Below are 17,229 nucleotides of genomic sequence, written 5' to 3' on the forward strand. Positions count from 1 at the left end.
ATACGAACCTAAAAAAACTCTAAACCATCAAACTATACTCGTACGTATTCGCCACAACAAAAAATGTATCTTACAGTCAATTTAAGAAGTTCAGACAAAAATCACTATAGCCGTGGTAAAACTCTTTATGAGCACAACGCTATCCCTGTCATCTTCATATCATGTTGTGTAGTGTTTACTAAAAGAGCCTTCAAAGAGTTAATAACGAGGCTAGACTAAACCAGCTTGAGCTATACACCTATGAGTAATATCGACCCAGATTTTCATTGACATTTTCAAGGCCCAACGTTCACTTCAGAAAAAAATGTTAACTTTACAACCAAAAGAACAAAGCAAACTAACGATGTGCTTAATACCCCCCTATAAGCGTAGCTGACAGCATAGGATCCATATATAGTAATGGCAAACGAGTCACAGTTGTAGAATCAGTCACAAGAAAGACGACGCATTATTCAAATCTTCGCAAAGACAATCTAATATCTTTATGATCTAAAATGATATCATTAGCACCTTCTGCTATAATGCCCACCCGAGATTTCAAAATTTACAAAAAAAGCCTTAAGAAAATAAGACTGTATAAATGCACACTAAACATTCTCGTTATCTTATCTAATTTCTTAACAGCCAAACCATTAGTTCCAAATTTTACCGAAGACAAGACCATTTTTTTCACAGATTCAATTGAAGAAAGAAAATCATAGCTAGCCACGCCCGTTTCTATTGTATATTATGAAAACAACGAAATCACAAAAATTTTATTTAAATGCGAGCGAAACACATTTTTGTCATTATTTTTTTGAGCCTCTTAAATTAATAACACAATTTTCTCTTTCGCCTCCAATATCTACTGTGTAAGTAAAGGTGGCCCCAATTCCACTTTAGCAAGAAAACTTACCACCAAAAATTTTTACGATAATAGGGCTAACAATCTTGCACTTTGAATATTTACGAAAAATGACCAAGTTCAAGAAAAAGTTCAAAAAAACCAAGCCTAGGATAGCTAGGAAGAGACAAGGACAAATGGTGCCAAAAAAAGACAATACAAAGAAACTCGCAAAAAAATACTACAGTCAAAATCTCCTTTGGGTCCTTAATAATGGCTTAGTGCGGCTAAACTGTAAGCAACGAAAACATAAAGGTAGTCAAGAACAAGATACACTAAGTCGTTAACGAGATCATGTGGGTACATGAGCTCTTTCGAAAGATTAAACAGAAGACTAGGTAAAGCCTTCCGTAAGACAAGGTAGAAAAACAAAGCCTCAACAGCCAATTGATATAAGGATATGCTATGTTGGGTAATCCCTGCCACGACGTCTATGAGCTCCACTTCTGGCAGACAGCAGCAGTAAACATCTAGGGAGTAACTTACGGTAGACTTCTGGAGAACATAAGCTTTGGCAGTCTCGTCAACTGCCCTAACTATAAGGTATGCCAAGGATGTGGTAATGGGTTACCAATCTGGAGATCGTATACCTAGTATTTAAATAAGTATGTTAACTATAGGTTGGGAGACATTTAAACCACATGTATCTTTGAGTGCACTAACAAGAAGAATGTAAGGGATTTTTCTTATCAGAAATAAATAAGTTAACTTGCTATAATGTATGACGGAGAATTATTGTAGTTCTCTGACGATAAATACGCACATATGTATTATAAGCTAAGCACACAAGAATAATAATGTAAGTATAATTATGTACGTAACCCATTTGCCCATTGCTTTAACCTTTCCTTTTTTACAAAAACGTGTACACCACTTTTAAACCCCACCATTTTCACATCAACCCCAAACTTATTTTTTCCGATCTACATAGTATCAAGTCAATGGACTCATTGACCGTAATACTAACTTGGCAGGACCAGAGCAAGCCCCAGACGTCCCGCCTGTTTTCAAAAATCAGTTCGATATTCTGGTCCCCTAATGGGGGACGTATCAGATATCAAGCTGATAAGAACAGATATAACCCTAAGTACTAGATATTTGTTTAGGAAATAGGCCAAAACCATCACTAAAACAATACAAAAAGTTAGGACACCTCTTTTAACTAGAAGGGGTGACTTATTATTGCTAGCCATATACTAACTCATACGCAGCCAACCTCATATTCATGCTAGCACGAAAGTAACCATTGCACAAGAAACGGAAGCAAAAAAATCTCATTCGAAGCAGCTCTCTACATCTACGATGTTTGGCACGTACATCTGTCAAGTAGCAATTGCAACCACTAATCAGATAGCTTCTTCAATGATATGGTAATTTACGTATTATTGGACAATTTTAAACTTATGTCTAAAATCATCATAAAATACCAAGCAACGCGAGCTTTCAAGATAAAACTTTAAAATTCAGACTACGGTCTTCAGCATTACAAAGTAAAAAAGGTCATACAATACCTAGAATGAAACTAAGCAGCAGTTCGTGAACGAAATTAATCCTGATTTAGTACAGTTGACATTACGTATGCCACCTTTTTGTAGCAACTCATATTAAAAGTTTGTAACAACTCCTTAACGATGGCAATTTTGTCTGCTGGACATTAAACCCTATTAAAATTGCTGTGCTAACACCATTTCATGCTTTTAAGATAATGAAGATTACATCATTGCAAGATGCTATCTCAAGAGCTGGTACATCATTAAATTATACGTAGCCATGTTTACATTCACAGTGAATCAACCTTGAACAAATTTGACCTTAGCATCATGGTCCAGCAGTAATGATTTTTTTTTCTTTTCTCTTCTACAAAACTTGTTAAATCACAACCTAAAAATTACCATTTATACCTCTATATTCTATTGACTTTAATTAAAAGAGGAGTTTCCAAAGCTAAGTCTAAATGTATTTTTAGAAGAAGGACAATAACGCTTAAATGTAATTATGACAAAAAATTGTGTTCATAGTAATAACAATAATTATAATGATAATAAACACATATTTTTAAAAGATAGTTACACAAACTGTAAAACCATAATCACATGGGCATTTTTTTAAACCATACTTGTAATGTTATAAGAAAGTTTTTTTTTTCTTTTCTCACATTATAGACGTGAAACAATACTTCACGCAATTGTGACGTCTACCCACAGTTAGTAACTAATGCCACATGACACCTCTTTCCTAGCGGTCATACTCACACATCAATACCAAGATACGATTGATCAGTCGTCTGCTCATCAGCAGCTCCTGCTTTCTAACCTCATCTCCGATAAGTATAACGTTTGGCCTAGGCCTCACGCTGCACCTTTTTTTCAGCAAAATGTTAATAAAATTAACCTCCTCTTCTTTTTCTTACCACAGGTTCCACCCTCGACTATTGAGGGCTTAAATAGGATCGCGACCTACAGGCTCATCCTCTTCCCTGGAAAAGCAGCTAACCAGTAGGAAAGTAGCCAGTTTTTTTTAGTCAGCCATATTTAAAAGCATTTATTTAACTGTCTTTACTACCTTAATAATGGTTGTAATTTTTATGACTACATAAAATTAAGCTTTGCTGATTATTTAATTCAGCTTTTCTTTTCGCGATGTAAACTATTCCACGAATTACCAAAGCTACTTTAACGACAAACACAGGAGAGTTATTGACGTTGAACCGCCCATTATTTGTAGAGTTATTGGTAAGTTTCTTCGAATATTGTGACTGCCTTAAAATACTGCTAAACGTAAACACATTGGCTGTTAACGCCCTGCACGCTACATTCGAATACTCAGGCGCTTATAATACGTCGAAGAGCTACGACGTATTTTATTTTTTTTTTAATGAATTAGTTTTTCTGTACATTAAAAAAGTTACAGATCATTTTTAACTACGTTATTAGAATCCACTAATTATTTTTTGACTGGACCTTTTAACAGATTTCTACGTTAACAGTTATACAAAGCCTGTGAACAGTTCTGTATGAGAGTATACCCTTTAGTACCATTGAAAGTTAAGACTATCTTAATTGTCTCATGATTTTTTAAGTAATTTTATGATTAACACTTTCAAGCAATTAGTGGAATAATGATTATATTTCTTTTCGCTTTTGTTATGCATACTAATGGTATGTAGTTACAAAATTAGTGATTTCGCTGTAAAAAAAAAAATTTAATGGAACTGAAATTTACTAAAATTTAGTGTCAAGTCAGATTTACGTAAAAATAACACGTTATTATTTTTTATTGCATAAAAAATCATACAACATCAAATACCCTTTAATGTTTATAGATTTTTAAGTAAGATATCAACCACGAAAAATTTCCAGTTTGTATTATTTTCGGTTAGGCATGCTATTTGTCTTGTTTTTAAAATATCTTTGAATGTCACACTCTGACACAAGTAATATAGTTTGACTTTTGATTTACTGAATAAGTCAAAGTTATCTTTATTTTTTACTTAAAGCTTATGAAAACGCTTGCTTTAAACAACAGTAAAGCTATTTCAAGTAGTAAGTGCATTAAAACATTGAGGCATTGTATCCATTTTTTATCAGAGAGGTCTGTATGTAGTAAGAATTGATCATATGAATTTCTTTGTCTTACGTTATTGAAATTGATGTATTCTATAGTATAAAGAATTTTCTAAATAATATGGCTGCCCCTGGATTAAAAGGACTTGAGCCTTTCTAGATATTACTTCAACAACTATTTCAAGTCAATGACTAGTCACAGGAATATAATTAACATTTGCTGTCCAATGGTGGAAAAACTCTTTGATAAACTACTTAAATCTTATTTCAAGTTAGAGTTATACTTGAGTTTAACAAAACTTGTATAAAATAGCATACTTAAACTCAGTATACATCCTACAGTTCATACAGACTTTTATTTTATAACTTTCTTTTTTCGTACTTGGTTGTTTTGTATTTTAATCACCTTATTTGTGTCAACGTCAGTCAAGACTCATTTAGTTGCTAGTGAAGCAGTGATATGAAAAATTTGTATGTGGGTCTATTGTTAAATTTGTAATTTAGAATGCGTTAATACGAGCATTCTTACGACATAGAATAAAATGTTGACAAATTTCAGCACAATACACTTATAAATGTTTTAAAATTCTTTTCTCGATGAAGTATTATTCTTGTATCAAGACAAACTCTGCAACTCTGTTTAAAGAAAATATACAAACATATATATATTTATCCCTATATTATTTAGTTGTATTAACAAAAGTGAGTCTTAGCCCCACCCCCCGCTCCCCTCCGCTCCCCCTAAGCTACACTCCAGCTCCCCCTCAATTTACGTAGTCATTTGCTTGTTATAACGTAATTTTGAATCAAATTATATCTGACTAAGCTCCCCCCTGCTCCCCTAGCTCCTCCTCAGCTTTCCCTTTCGCCCCCTCCACCTTTATCTCCACCTTCCCCCAAAAAAATACTTATTTATAGAATGTTTTACCTTCAAAAATTTTAAAAAACATACGTAATTTAGTATACAAGTCATACCTCCTTTTTAGGGTTTTTTTAGTCACTGATCATAGGTCTCCCTCTGTCTATTCGCTCCCCCTTACTCACTGTATGTCTATGAAGTACCATTATTTGTTTAACTTGATTGAAATTTTGCATTTGAAATCTCTTTCTGGTCCATGTCTACTGTATCCAAATATAAAATTCATGATTACTTGAGGACTTTATAAACAAAAAGACAGAGTTCAGGAGGAGGTATAATCAAATGGACAAACACAATTTAGCTTTTAAAACAACAATCTATTCTGTTAACTTAATGTTGTGACATTTCATGTCTCATTTGAACTCATCTGTTTTTTTAAAACCCTTTTTACATTTCTCACATATTTGTTTTTCATGGTTTTTATGAATTAACATATGTCTGATTTAATATGATAATCTTAAAAAAAATATATTCTTCAATCACTAAAAAATTTCTTGCTTATCAATATTTTTAATTTCTGATTTATTCTCAGATGCAATTTGAATAAAAATTTTTTTTGGATTCTTACATCTAAATAAAGCAACGTATAATTGTCCGTAAAAGAATAAAGGTTTTTAAAATACAATCCTAAAGAATCAAAACTCTGTTTTTCTGATTTTTTAATAAATACAGAACATGCTTATACAAAGGAAAACTGTTTTCTATAGCAGACAAAAGGTACTGACAATAAGGTGCCAGTTTTCAATGTTATTCTAAGAATATAAATTTTGCTTTTTTCTCTCCCATAATTAGTTTTGTTCTATATGATACGTAAATAATTTTGTTATTTTTAAACATGTGCCTCTAAAGAGACCGTCTTATATATTTAAAGTTCTTATTAACATTTCTATAGCATTTATTTTTAATTGTAATTCGTGTAATAAAAGACCCTCTCTAACATTCTTTTAAAATACTATTGGAAAACAAATATTAATGTTAATTTAATTATGTTAAGTTAATCATATGTTTTATTAACTTCTTTGTAAGTCACGTAGTCTGCTGTTGTTAACTAATTTTTAGCCTGCATTAATAAATACACGAGTAATGTCGTTAATTTGGCCACTTTATCTGTTAGTGGGATGCTGGCGCGCGGAGCGCGAAGGGGGCGTTAGCCCCACTAGTATATATTAGTGGGGCTCTACCCCCTGCGTGCTCCGCTCACCAGCCCTCCCTTTTATTGTGTTATAAGCGTAATTTTTTTAAAATAAGGTTTGTATTAATATTTTTTTAAGCCTTAAATGGATGTGCCCTTGAATCTTTGTTGGTGAGTCTTATTTTTTTTTCTAGTGGCTCTCTTTTTTAAATGAGCTGTCTATCCTGTATGTGTTAATAGATTTTTCTCAGCTCTTATAACTATATGTGCTCCCTGTGCGCTTTGCGCACCAACTCCCGTAATTGCAAATTAGATTCACAAAGTATGGAAAAAACCCGAATTAGATTAATTGTTTCTCAATATTTATATATGTCATAAATGCATCTTAATCATAATTAATTACATAAATTTTTAACAAACACTTTTCATTTTCCCTGACTAATGCCTAATTTTTATATCTTAAAAGCGACAACGTATTAAAAGATTTCAAATATCGTCAAAAATTACAAAATTACGATATTGTTAGAATCACAAATTGATGTTGTTTTAACAGTATCGTTAGTTGATTGTTTTTTTTCTTTTATTTTTTGTAACCAAAATTTTTGCCCATTGGTAAATTTTTACAACCAAAATTTTGGCCCATTGGTATTTTTTTCTTTGTTTTACTTCGTAAATTCGTTTAAAAAAGCTACAAAATGTCTAAACGAAAATTTGACAGCAAATTAGACTCTCAAATTGCAACGAAAGAAAAAATTCTTCCTTTTACATCTACAGAGAAGTTGAAGTCCAAATTTAAAGTTCGAGATAGATCTATGTAAGTAAATTATTGTTAAATAATTAAAGTTATTCAAAAGCATTGTCTAGGTATAGAAATCCAAAAAAAATTTTTATCCAAATGGAATCAAAAGACAAATTTTAAATTAAAAATACTGTTTGGAATAAAATTTTAGATAAACAAAAAAACAATTCTATAGTTTATTACTATCTTTATACTTTCTTGCAAATTTTCTCTTTCATCAAAAAAGCAAATTTTAGTACCGTCTAATACTCAGATTTATGTAATCATAAACAATCCGTTTTTTGTAATGTGTTTTCGGATATACCATCATGAATGCAAAATTTAATCAGTGTGATGAATGTAACTCAAAATATTTAAATTAAGTGTGTCTATCATTGCACGAAAAAATTCACAAAAAAAATTTTTTTGTATGTGATCTGTGTAGTATTATAACATTAGACAAGAAAAACTATTTGCGTCACACAAAGGAATGCCAAAACATTAAAGAAAATTTAAGGTGTATTAAAGTAAGTGTGAAAAAGACATTGAAAGTGTATTAAATGCGAAAAAAGTTTCAAAAGAAATAATCACTTTCAGAGACATTTGAAAAGTCATGAAAATAATGATCAAAAAATTATTTTTAAAAATTGTGCAAAAGGTTATGTAAGAGCAGAGCACCTATAAAGACATTTAAGAGTATGTTATCAAAATAAACATCGTAAGTAAGATAATTGTAACAAAATTTTTGGTTATCGTCAAATAAAATTATATGTCAAAATTAGACCACTTGTAACAGTTAATATATAAGGCTTTAAAAATATATTTACATTATATACAGGGAAGCTGGGGGGAGTGGGGAGGGAAGCTGGGGGAGAGCGGGGGGAGCTATTAAAAAAGTAGGATTACTCGAAAAATGCAAGAAAATGAAAGAATAACTACCTTATTTAGGGGGAAGCTGGGGGGAGTGGGGGGAGTTGGAGGCGAGCAGGGGAAAGCAAAACCTTGCTCTAACTCTTACGACTATGTAATGTAGGAAGATATACATTACCAATATTAAAAAATAGCTTTTGCATTATTATCAACTATTTTTTGAGATGCTGTAATTAAAAAAAATATTTTTAACTTTTTTTCAGAAACATAAAGTCGAGATATGATACAAGCTACTAATTAAATCTATTTGAAAATATAGCAACGTTCGATTTTTCATTATTAATTACAAATTTTTACTGCATTACACAACATCACGTTAATACTCCAAGATTCAGCTCAACTAAAAAGTACAAGCTGTTTAGTAAGAGTGTGAGTTAATCTTATACCTATACATACTGTCTAATAAAAAGCTCTACCCAGCAGCCGATGCGATTGATGCGAGCCGGGACTGCTTAAAAATTTGTGATTAAAAATTAAACATCGATTGTTGCTATGTTTTAGAACAGATGCGATCAGATGCTTGTAAAGGGTTCTTAAAAAATAATTTTTAGCTTTACTGTTTGCCCGCAATAACTTTATTTATTGGTTGCTCTTGTTTATAAGAAAGTAATGCCATACATCTGATATCTATTCTATAGCTCGTGAAAAGAAGAAGTTTTTGTGATAGAATCGAGTAACTGAGATATCTCGATGAATTTCGTAGCCGCGATTAAAACTATGGTGTGAATTCAAACTTTGTCACCCAGACCTCACTATTATGCATGATGATGTCAGAAGTAACAATACCTTATTTAGGCTTAAATAGTAAAGTATTTGAAATCAATTCTTCATACGAATTTGATATTCAAGCTTGAACTTCCCATTCCTATTACCGATGACTTTAGTCCTTGCTGAGCTCTCAACTAAGCTACACACTTGTTACATTAATAAGGCACACGTACACTCATATGATTCTCTCTACTCATTCAAGGGCCTTCTTTCACGATGACATGTTTATAATAGGCCTAGTTCCCTAAATTGGTAACCCCAAGGTAATTTTGCTGATAGTCTTCGTCGGCATTGATTCGTCACTGGCATGGTCGCCTGATGTGCTTGTCCTTGTCAGCCTACAGACTTCTTTACTGAGACATTTATTGTTGAGGTGTCAGTCACGGTGGGCTTTTTCTTTTGATGCTACTACCTTACCAGCTTTATCAGAGCTTATTATCTCTTAAACTTATTAGACAGCTTCTGCTTGTGCTTGTTCTGCTGCTGCTGTCCGTTCTCCATCACCAGGATTTACATTGCTGACTACGATGTGTGTTTTTACCTCGTGCACTACCATTTGAAGCCTTTACATCGGCCACATACTCCACCTTTACCATCCTTCAGGTAAGACTCTACCAGGTGTGCAGTTGTGCTGCACTAGTCTTTGAGGTTTTTGTCTTTACCCATCTGCATATATTAGGCAGAGTCATTAACAACTCAGCAGCTGCTGAGCCTTATTTTCTACATAGCCTCATGCTTCTAGCCGAAGGGCTGGCAACATTTCGAAGTCACGTGCTGGTCACCACAACATCGGCTATTTTGAAAACCATGTGTTGTATTTTTGTTGTTTTACGGTAAAGTTAAGCGTAGCCAATTCTTTTATATGATTTATTGGTGTCATAAGGATACTATGTATAATAATAATCAGTATTAGTTTGTGCTGCCTGACTATTTAACTTTATTTAAATTGTCTTAAGCGCTGTGCCTCTAAATTATTGTAAAATGTCTCCAGCTAGAATATTCATCAAGCTGTTGTCTTTAATTTTACAAATGGACAACTTCATATTTTTTGTTTATATTATATAAATGACTGACAATCAGAAAACCCTATTGTCCTCATGGCACAAAGTTATTATAATTTTTTAAATTTTTTAATTTCGTTCTGGTTCTATTACTAAATATTAGCGCGTGCGTGACCCTAAGGTAAAACTCATCGTTCGAGTAGTTTTCTAAGCAATGTTATTTTAAATTTCATGTTAAAGAGGAACAATGCTCACTTTTTATTTTATTATGTATAATTTTTTACCCTGACGAGAAGCACGTGTGATTGACAAATAAATATTATTTTTAAATTGACAATGTTTTTGTTATCGGTGTGTGCTGGACTTCAGCTCCAGCTGACATAAATTTTACAAATGTTTGTGAATGTGTTTAAACATTTCTGTTTTGTTTGAAAAATGTCATCGTTATAATGTGAAAGTAATAAACTAAATGCCTCACACTTTCAATTAAGAGACATTTTTGAAGCAGACATAAAACTCGATATTTTTTTGTTAGAACTGTAAGAAAAATTTTGTAAAAGTTTTGTAAGTTTTAACTGCATTTAAACGTGAAAGTAGTGTTACCCATTTATCGAAGTAGTTGTAGAATATGTTTTTTGGCCCAAAAAGTTCTGACTATTTAAAAAAAAAATTGAGGATAGTAGGCTTAATGTATTATAACAAAATAAAACAAAATTTAACAAGTAGAAATATTAGCAAGAGTTCCTAAAAAATGGTAAAAATAGCCAAAACATGTTTTCAGCATCTTAAAGGTAACCGAAGAGTTGTGCGTAAAAAACTATAGCGTAAAAAGGGTGTGCAATTTTAAGATGAACAAAATAAGCCGTGTTGAATTCAGATCGGTTTAGCAGATTTCTCACAAATCGCAAAAAAACTGCCATTTTGAGGCATTTTTTCGAAATCAATTTCGAAAATTCTATACCATACTTAGAGCTTAAATGATCAATTGAAATATTATATCCTTTATCAGACACAAAACCTCAGCTGAATCAGTTTTCAATTTTTCATGAATGGCAGCAAAAACCGAAAAATAGTATTTTTGAAAAATGGCCATAAAAAAATTGTTAGTTAACATAGGTACATTCTCCAAACGTATTTTGCTTCACCTATATTTACTTAACAACCACCTAAAATGCTCATCATTTTAATCAATTAGAAGTATCTTAAAAATTAATTGCAAAAACGGCACATTTTATTTTGCACGCGCTTGAGGATAACATGCATGCGGAAGTTGAGGCCTCTAGTGGCAGCTAGTCAACCAGCCGATTTAACTGACTAGAGAGCAAAAAGCTGTTTTTTACAATTTATTTTTAAATTACATTAATAAGTTTTAAAAACTGGAGTTCTTAAAAGTTGCAAAGTAAATATAGACTAAGCGAAATATGTTTGATTGCTCTGAAAGTTTGCGTGTACGATAAGCGCTATAATATATGTCAACATAAAAGTCAACATATGATATATGTCAAAATTCAACATGGTTCATTTTGTTCCTGTAAAAGTTGCACATTTTCTTATGCCACATTTTCTTATGTACGATTTTTTGGTGTCCTTTGAGACGCTAAGAACGTGTTTTAGCCATTTATTTTATTTTTTAGGGGCTCTTGCTAACATTTCTACATGTTAAATTCTGTTTTAATTTGTTAAAATACATAAGAACTACTACTTAATGTTTTTTGAGCTAGTCAACATTTTTGGGAAATCGTTATGATTTTTAGATAATTTTAGCACACTATAGAAGCTATCCCCACCCCTCACACTAGTCAAGCGTGTAACGACTGACGAATAATTTCAGTCTTTGCTGAAATCTCAACCAATTCGCACAGTTGTTATACCACTAAGGCACGCACACACATATATACGAGTCTCTCTGCTTATTTTAGTAACTTTTGCCACGACTACATACATATACAAGGCTTAGTTTCTGCAGGTTAAGGAACTACAAAAATAAAACGACAATAGTGTAGAAAAACCTTAGTAATCTTAAAGATTCAGGCTACCTCTTGGCTAGGACAAAATGTTAAGTGATACCTAGTCAAAAGAAATATATGACATCCAAGCAGTTTACCACAGAATCAAGTCATGCGGACAAGCCTGGATCTCAGCATCATCGTCAAAGTCAAGCCAGAAGTTCGGTAAATGCTTTGAGATGTGTACTGTGTTATCAATATTTTTATGTATACCCAAATAGTTAAAATCTTTTCCAATAGATTAGTACAATGATATAGAAAAAAAAAGGTCTTGAAAAGTAGTTGTAAACAGTGCTTACGACCTTCAGGGACCTAAATAAGTGACAATTACCTAATAGTTACCTAAATTGCTCTTAACAGTTTAATCTGAATTGAGTGATACTCACCTTGCACCGTTCAGCTATCTTATAATATAAATATCCAACTTTATGAGGCACGAGCGCTTAAATTTAGGATTTCGAAATGTAATGATTTAAGCAAGCGCAAGTAATAGTAAATTATCTGAGAGCTTGATACCCACGTGAAAAGAGTTTTCCTTGTATATCTATGATGTTAATTTTTAAGTCATAATATCAAATCTCCTTTGATACTGTGTGCACTCTTTTCCTAGTAACTCGATTCTATTACGGTTATTGTGAGCCCTTAAGAATTATTTGAAAAGGTTTTAGATCAATTATTAAAAATTTTGTTTACTTAATAATTTAATAATACTACTTGAGGTGGTTATTAAAAGACAGTTTTTATAGCCAACAACTAATAATTCAAGTTAAGAAAGAACTAGGGTTAAACAAAATTATTGTAGCAATTATCTTTATCGATTTGTGTACAAGTTGCAGAGATTGAAAGATTATCCCACAAAGTTTTTGTATTATTTCTTCTCGTTTTATCTATTAGCAACTACACTAAATAAATTTTGCACTGGATAACGAACCCACTCTCTGACAAAGAGTTAACGTTATAATTTACGTGTTAGACCTTGACTCTTTGGTTTTCGTGGAAATAATTATTTACCAATCGTTGCTTTCACACCCTAATTGAATGAAGAAAAAAAGAGGTTGCATAAGTTCTTCTAACATTAAGCTGAATGAAATACTATTTAAAAGTTTCACTACTACAAAAAATCTTATAACTTATTCTTTATGAATGACCAAAAGTGATATTAATACATAGCAGTAGTAACCTCACACTTCAAGAAAGTTATGAACTTGTCTGTAGACACCTACAAATCAATAAGGATTCTTTATTAAAATCAATAAGCATAAAATCTTACTATTTTAGCTGTCTAATATTTCTAAACATATTAAAATTTTTGTAATTGTACATAATAACAAATAATAAGCTCTTTCATGAGAATTCTAAAACACAAATTATAAAAAAATTTATTCTCATTTGGAGGTAAAACTTTTCTAAGATTAAATTAACATTATGTACTAGATTTTTAGAGCAAAAGTAAACGGCTTTGCAGTACGGTTAACCAGTAATCCTTTTGAAGCTGCATTTGACAAGCCCTGCTGACGTTTGTACGTCAATGAGAACTGAGCCTGATGCAACGCCTTAAGACACCTGTAAACGTATACAACACCTAGAACGACAAGATACTCTGACTAAACACACTGTCCAATACGTCCGTTTGGCTTATCTCTGATCACCTGATGTAAGCTCATTACAAAGAGGAGGCCCCACTGCACAAAGAAACTGCCTAGTTTTAAGGCTATGACAAACTGTCTTTGTCACGAAAACCCCTTGTTACCATACGGTACCTTTGTTAAATTCTCGTAATGTCAACAATTACGCTCAAGCCTTTTATGACTGCAGAGTATCTAGCCCTGCTGCATCTAATGCATCTCGTAAGTTGCTGTGCAGTAGTTAATAAGCAAAGGTTCGAAGATATCTAAATATCGCACACAGATTACATCTTTTAAAAAATAAATAGATATTGTGCAACATCAGTTACATTATACTGATGTAAATAGAAAATTTAGTTGATGAGATTTAAAATCTCGCACTTTAGGATATTCTCTTACCTATAAGGGCCAATCATCAGCGTGCGCGCGTCTATTAATACACCAATAGACTCTGTTTGTACTAATCTTTGTCCAGCAGCTTGCTGCTGCTGCAGTTACCGTTAGTCAGCCTTAAACGCCTTTTTCGGTAAGTTGCTTTGCGCTCGTGTTTATAATTTTCACGTGTATCGTTTTTATGTAAGATTTCTGTAACCAAAACGATTTACATTTTCGATTGACACGTAATTTCTCCGTCTGACTCAAAAATTAGTTCTTCTTTTTTTTATCTTGCAAGAAAGCAAGTATTATAACTTGTTAAAGTAAAATTAAATAGAGAGATTGTTTTTTTTATAATAAACGGCTAAAGTGTTAAAAAGTGTGTTGTGCATCTGTTTTCGTATCCTTTTTATTTACATCTTTTTTCACGCTACCCCAAATCTGGCGTGCGATACAAATTATACAGTCCACTATCTTACTGAGATCAATTTCGAACATGGTTCTCCGAAACAAGATGTGGGGAGGTGAAATAAAGTTGTAGGACATTTTCCTGTTGTGTAAGACACGTGGTCATTCTATTGGCCATCTTGGCTTCTTTTTGCGTTCTTCTTGGGCAACGAGGCTGACGCAGTCAACGCGACGGCGCGTAGTCCGTAGGCAAACACACACACATACATAGCCATATATCTTTCTCTCTTTTCTTTATTCGTTTGTCGTCGGGTGCGAGCGAGTCCATTGTTTATTTTGAGCACTCACTGCTGATCGTACTCTGGTCGTCGTCAGCGTGTGCTTCTGCCTGCCTCTGCAGGCTATTGTGACAACACAGCTGCTACTGCTGGCTCCACCGGTCTTTTCGTCGTCAGCGTGTGCTGCTGCCTGTCTCTGCAGGCTATTGTGACAACACCGCTTCTGCTGCTCGAGCTTTGGTCGTCTTCGGCGTGTGCTGCTGCCTGCCTCTGCAGGCTATTGTGACAACACCGCTGCTACTGCTGGCTTCACGGGTCCTTTCGTCCTGCTTACACGGTTTGTAAGATTGTATATTTTGTGGTTTGCAATATCAGTTCCTAACAGTTTTTTGTTTTTTTGTTTACCGATTGACTTGAATACATTTTTGCGAACTTAACTTTATGAAAGCATTTGTAAAAATTAAGAACACTACCGTCGTTTACCGTTGTTGTTGAATTAGTTAGCTTTTGTCTGACTCAAGTTTGGCTACGGTGCGCGATTTGTATTTATTTATTAAATATTTATTACTTAAATTAAAATTTACCTTATCAAAATGGATAACCTTTATGAGGTTCAAGTTAAACTGTTTAACAAAATTAGAGGTTTCTTTACAAACTTTAAAAAAATTGGCGAGGTAAAAATGACCAGGAGTCAGGCTGACTCTAGGCTTCAACAACTAAGAGATACTTTTGAACAGTTTAAATTTTATCATGATAATATTATGAATATAAAATCTTTACTCACAACTCATGATTATTTTAAAAATGAGTGCTATGAAGTGGTGGAGGATACTTTTTATTCAGTTTAGGGTGATTTTAACGATTTTTTTAATTCGCTTCATGATCATTAAAATCCAACAGGCACCTTACTTCCTACCAATGCCAATGTAAGTTCGTTTCAGAGTTTCTCTTCTTTAACTCCAATAGACTTGCCATCCTTTGATAGTGATTTTGCTTCTTGAGAGAATTATCGCGATGTTTATATGGCTATAGTCCATAGGAAGCAAGAATTACCAGCTATTATTAAATAGCAACATCTTAGGGCGCATCTAAAGGGTGAAGCTTAAGACCTCGTTAAAAATATACCCTTGTCTAAAGAGAGTTATATACAGGCCTGGGATATCATAACCTGATATTATGATAATAAACGTCGTCTCATTGATAACTATACAACTACTATTCTCAGTTGTCAAGCTATGAGAGGCAGTTCTTGCTCTGAAATGAAGTGCATATCTAAGGAGATGATAAGTTCTGTTGATTCCTTGATATCTTTAGAGAGAGCAGTAGGAGATGCTGACATATTTATCGCTCTTGTAGTTAGTAGATTTCATTTTCGAACGAACAAGGATTGGTAAAAAATGTTAGGTAGTAGCAGCGATCCTCCTACCTTAGGTCAACTACGAGACTTCATTTCGGCACAAATCATGACAATGGAATCGTTTCTTTGTAAACCTGTAAGTAAGATTGTAAATATTTGCGCAACTACTCTGTTTTAAAATATGGAACCTTCTAGTGGTAAGCCTATATCTGGTGTTACTGCACATCAGACAGTTGTTTTAGATTCCATTGTTTGCCAATTTTGTAATCAAAAACATCATCTTGTCTTTTGTGATTCATTTAAATCACAGGAGTTGAGCGATAAATGGAAATTTCTAAAGTCCCATCGTCTCTGTGTTAACTGTTTTAGTGCTCACCTTAATCGAGAGTGCTCTGGTAATAGTAAGTGTTCACAGTGTAACCAAAAGCATCACACCATTATGCACAGAGGAGATAAGTCCAGCTCTACATCTGTCTCTGCTAAAAATAAGCAAACAAAATCTGTCAATAACTTGACGAACTCCTTTACTGTACAAAACAAAGCTCAGATTTCTTTAGAGTCTAGTGTGAATGTACAGTCATATAGTAGTAATAAAATCGTCTCACCCAAGGTGCTTTTAGCTACTGCTCGTGTTTTCGTGTATGCCACTGATAGATCTCGCATATTGGTACAAGCTCTCATTGATCAGTGCTCACGGAGTTGTCTTATCACTTAATCTCTCTGTGATATGCTGCATTTGAAACCGAGATCAGTTAGTATGACTCTGTCAGGAGTTGGTGGACTGATTTTCATGGACGCTAGTAAATCAGTTGCTTTCAAATTTAGGCCTCATTTTAAGTCGGGTTTTGAGGCCTTTGTTGATGCGTTAGTCGTGCGAAAAATTTTTTCCTACGAACCAACTCTAGGTAGTTGTTTGACAAATTTGGATTATGGGAAGGATGTAATTCTAGCAGATCAAGAATTTTACAGTTGAGATAAAATTAATATTTTGTTAGTTTCATCTGTCCATGCAATTATTATCGGTCAGGAAGTTCGCAAATTAGCCCCTGACTACCCAATTGCCTCTGCCTCGCAATTTGGTTGGTTGTTATCGGGTCAGATGCCCTTTGCTTCAGGATCCAACTTGATACAAAAATCACTAGTTATGGTTAATGTGCAGGAAACTCAGCTTAATGAGTCAGTTCAGCGGTTTTGGATTATTGAGGA

At 33.3% G+C, this 17,229-nt stretch overlaps 1 protein-coding gene and 1 pseudogene across 1 annotated transcript in view; both read right to left on the reverse strand.

The window, feature by feature from the left end:
• Nos (Nitric oxide synthase) overlaps positions 1-17,229 on the reverse strand; it is a 2,633,257-nt gene that overhangs the window by 814,814 nt on the left and 1,801,214 nt on the right. The window lies entirely within an intron of this gene.
• LOC111642965 (U2 spliceosomal RNA) lies at positions 1,814-1,981 on the reverse strand (annotated as a pseudogene).

This window comes from Copidosoma floridanum, unplaced genomic scaffold, assembly GCF_036245765.1.
Source record: "Copidosoma floridanum isolate Cflo_tuat_1 unplaced genomic scaffold, Cflo_Japanese_pri ptg000020l, whole genome shotgun sequence".
Classification (NCBI taxonomy): Eukaryota; Metazoa; Arthropoda; class Insecta; order Hymenoptera; family Encyrtidae; genus Copidosoma; species Copidosoma floridanum.